This window comes from Octopus bimaculoides, chromosome 29 (genome assembly GCF_046866305.1).
Source record: "Octopus bimaculoides isolate indiv1 chromosome 29, ASM4686630v1, whole genome shotgun sequence".
NCBI classification, from domain to species: Eukaryota; Metazoa; Mollusca; class Cephalopoda; order Octopoda; family Octopodidae; genus Octopus; species Octopus bimaculoides.
This window is the reverse complement of record NC_142956.1, coordinates 11,366,194-11,371,193: the sequence shown is the minus strand read 5'-3', so window position 1 is coordinate 11,371,193 and position 5,000 is coordinate 11,366,194.

Genomic DNA, 5,000 nt, shown 5'->3' with positions numbered 1-5,000 from the left:
TCCCGCTTCCCCGAAATTGCTGGCATGTACCAAAATTTGGAACTATTATTATTATCATCATCATCATGTTTTTGTTGTTGATGATGATGATGTTGTGGTTGTTTTAACACAGCAACTTCCCCGGGGAATGTAGCAAAGTGTCAGTTGTTCACAACCATTGGACTAAGATAAACTTTTCTTCATTCAGATTTCAAGAACTCAGCGGAGAATTCGTGCAGTTTCAAGCAACATTATTTTCTGTAGACGCTCTGTCTTTCACATCTACACCAATCTTTTCAATCCAGTTTGTAGGCTTGATACATCTGATATCCAAGTCTCCAACAACAACAACAGGTATAGCACTCACCTTCATCAATGACCACAGATTTTTTTCCCTCCGAGTTGAAATTATAACATCTGACCTTTGATTAAAAGGGTTGTGGTTTAGCTTTTTTTTAGAGTAATCCAGGAGTGTAGGAGTATGCCATATCGTCCTTCGTTTTTGCAGACCCTTTGTTATTCTTTGTGGTTATTGTTATGGGCGTAAGCACGGCCTTAATGCTTAAGAAATTCGCTTCGTAATCATGAGGGATAAGGTTCAATATCACTGACAGGGTGAAGCGTCTTTTTCAATAGCCACGGGTCTGCAATCCAAGTGATATGTGGAAGTCCGTCGAATAGAGTCTAGGTGTGATTCGAAACCACAACCTTGGCGCTGAATCAGCATGATACACTCTGTATGCCACACAGAATCTGTCCGATTACTAGATTAAATACTCAACCAGTTATAAGCTAATACCATGTAACCAGTGAAAATGTAACATTTAGGCTATTTACTCTGACTATACTGCGTTTGGGTGTTCGATTATAATTATGGTGGATTTGGCAGAATCGTAAGGGCGTCGAACAAAATGTCCTGCGCTATTTATTGCCGTTTTTTACATTGAGAGATCAATTCCTGTCACGATTGCTTTTATTTTTATATTTCCGGGGGTCAATAAAATAACGTACAAACCAAGAACTGGGGTTAGATGTTTCGACTAAGCCCCCTCACATTCCAGATCTCTGGTTTTGTGTCTACAGCTGAAACAGTGATCGAAATGGATTAGCAAAATCGATTGAGCGCTATACAAAATGTCTTGCGGTATTTCTTCCGATTCTTCACGTTCTGTGTTCAAATCCCGCTGAAGTCAGTTTCTCTTTTCATCCCGCCTGGGATAATAATATAAAGTACCAGTTAAGTATCGAGGTCGATGATACTGACCAAGCCCCCTCCCCTCAAAATTATTCACTCTGTTCCTAAACCAGAAATCATTATCGTCGTTAGTGTTGCTGTTGCTGTTTTAAAGATTATCGAATGGTAGAGTGTTGGTTAGACCGTCGGACAACCATGTTTTTATATTCCGAGTTCAAATCCCGCTGATGCCAATTTCACTTTACATTTTTCTCGGGTGGAGAAAGTACCAGTTGCCTACTGGGGATAACCTAGTTAATTATATCATCTTCCCAAAGTCTTTGACTTTCTCCCCAAATTTAGTCATATCGAAGCAATCTGGTTTTCGGTCTTCGGCCAGTTGCCAGAATCGGTAGAACATCAGACAAAATGCTTAGCAGTATTTCTTACATTTTTTTTGTACATTCTGAGTTCAAATACCACGAAGGTGGACTTCACTTTTCTACCCTCCAGGGACGATAAAATAAAATGCTATTTAAGTACTAGGTTCAATATAACCCAATGGTTCCCAACTGGTTTCCTTATGACCCTTGAGGTTCCATATAAGATTTTGTTGTTAAAATTTATCTCCAATCTGGTTATACTTCTATAACACACAAAATGTTTTGACAATCTTTTATACAATTTTATACAGGCGCAGCAGTGGCTGTGTGGTAAGTAGCTAGCTTACCACACGGAAACTGAAAGAAGCCAGTCGTGTGTGTTATATAGGCGCAGGCGTGGCTATGTGGTAAGCAGCTTGCTTCCCAACCACATGGTTCCGGGTTCATCCTCACTGCGTGGCACCTTGGGCAAGTGTCTTCTACTATAGCCTCGGGCCGACTAAAGCTTTGTGAGTGGATTTGGTAGACGGAAACTGAAAGAAGCTCGTCGTATATGTATATATATATATATATGTATGTATGTGTGTGTGTGTATGTTTGTGTAACTGTGTTTGTCCCCCAACATCGCTTGACAACCGATGGTGGTGTGTTTACGTCCCCGTAACTTAGCGGTTCGGCAAAAGACAACGATAAAATGAGTACTAGGCTTCCAAAAAGAATAAGTCCTGGGGTCGATTTGCTCGACTAAAGGCGGTGCTCCAGCATGGCCGCAGTCAAATGACTGAAACAAGTAAAAGAGTAATTCCAAATAAAATTAATGTAGTCCTAGATACACTTTTTTGAAATCTTTTTACTTGTTTTTGTCATTAGACTGCGGTCGTGCTGGGGCACCGCCTTGAGGAATTTCATCAAATCAAACTAATCGACCTCAGGACGTTTTTTTCTTTGTTTTTTTCAGTCTGGTGCTTATTCTATCGGTATCTTTTGCCGAACCGCTTCGTTACTAGGACGAAACCCACAAGCACCGGTTGCCAAGCGGTGGTGGGCGTACACACACACACACACACACACACACACACACACACATACACAGACGTCTTTTATCTTTTACGGGTTTCAGTCATTAGACTGCGGTCATGCTGGAGCAGCGCTATGGAGAACTTTTAGTCAAATGAATCGATTTCAGTACTCCTTTTAAAGCCTGGTATATATACATATATATATATATATATATATATATATATATATATATAAACAATATATGAGTATATGCATATATATGTACATGTATGTACATACCTTCATCTACATGTACATATAGATACATAACTGGTTACATGACGTGGCAAAAGAACAAGGACAAAGTGGTAAACAAGGTGCAACAAACAAGCAGGCCACATAGAAACATCCCCTTCATCAGCTGCCACCATTAAAACTCCGGCGTTTCGAAGAATTATATATATATATATATATATATATATATATATATATATATATATATATATATATATATATATATAAATATATATATTTTTTTTTTATTTGTTTCAGTCATTTGACTGCGGCCATGCTGGAGCACCACCTTAAGGGGTTTTAGTCGAACAACTCGAAACCCCAGGACTTATTCTCTGTAAGCCTAGTACTTGTCTCTTTTGCCGAACTGCTAGATTAAGGGGACATAAACACGCCAACATCGGTTGTCAAGCGATGGTGGTGGGGACAAACACACATACAAACACACATATATATACATATATACATAGATACGACGGGCTTCTTTCAGTTTCCGTCTACCAAATCCACTCGCAAGGCTTTGGTCGACCTGAGGCTATAGTAGAAGAAACTTACCCAAGGTGCCACGCAGTGGGACTGAACCCGGAACCATGTGGTTGGGAAGTAAGCTGCTTACCACATAGCCACGCCTGCGCCTATATAACACACACATACACGACTGGCTTCTTTCAGTTTCCGTCAACCAGATCTACTCAAGGCTTTGGTCAGCCTGAGGCCAAAATAGAAGACACCCTCCGAAGATGTCACGCAGTGGGACTGAACCCGGAACCATGTGGTTGGGAAGCAAGCTGCTTACCACATAGCCACGCCTGCGCCTATATAACACACACATACACGACTGGCTTCTTTCAGTTTCCGTCAACCAAATCTACTCAAGGCTTTGGTCAGCCTGAGGCCAAAATAGAAGACACCCTCCGAAGATGTCACGCAGTGGGACTGAACCCGGAACCATGTGGTTGGGAAGCAAGCTGCTTACCACATAGCCACGCCTGCGCCTATATAACACACACATACACGACTGGCTTCTTTAAGTTTCCGTCAACCAAATCTACTCAAGGCTTTGGTCAGCCTGAGGCCAAAATAGAAGACACCCTCCGAAGATGTCACGCAGTGAGACTGAACCCGGAACCATGTGGTTGGGAAGCAAGCGTTTTACCACACAACTACGTCTAAAGGATTTTTGAAACATTGAATCATTGATGAGAATCCACCTGAATGAAGCAGGAATCAAAGGGATCCATAGGGGGGGAGGGGTTGAAAAACACTGATGTAATCGATATGACCCCTGACCGCAAAATTTCTGGCCTTGTGCCAAAATTAGAAGAGAGCTAAATAATTTATCAAACGTCGTGTGTGTTTCTGTGGGGTGGGGAACACCTGTTGCAACTACTACACCCCATCCCTTCCACCCCTAATAAAGACAAGGGTGGTGAGAGAGCGAAAGAGTCATTAGACTGCGGCCATACTGGGGCACCGCCTTCAAGAATTCTTAGACTGGATAAGTTGACTGGAACGAGCAGCCATATTCCCGAAATTTGAATGGTACCGATTTTTTTAAAAACTGTAGACAAACACTTTCGACAATGTAGTCCTAGATACACTATGCCTGAATAAATGATGGAATAATTGCAGCTGGAACATTTTTGATCATAGGTCTGCTGGATCAGAACTGACCTAGGGCTAAACAGCAGCAACAAACTATAGCCACTAGTAGTCATATATACATCACGTCTGAGTAAAAAATGGGATGGTCACGGGTGGAACGTCTCTGATCATAGGTCTGCTCGATCAGGACCGACTAAACAACAACAACAACAACAACCACTGTATCCACTAATATTAAGCACTGTACATTAGATAATGTAGTCCTAGATACATTATGTTTGAATAAGAGATGGGATGGTCACAGATGGAACATCTTTGACTGGAAGTCTGCCTGGATCAGGACTGACCTGGGGTTAAACAACAATTGTAGCTCCTAACACTATTGTACTATACATTGGATAATGTAGTCCTAGATACATTATGTTTGAATAAGAGATGGGATGGTCACAGATGGAACAATCGTTGATTAGAGGTTTGTCTATATCAGGACTGTTGTTGTTGGCACTCCGTCGGTTACGACGACGAAGATTCCAGTTGATCCGATCAACGGAACAGCCTGCTCGTGA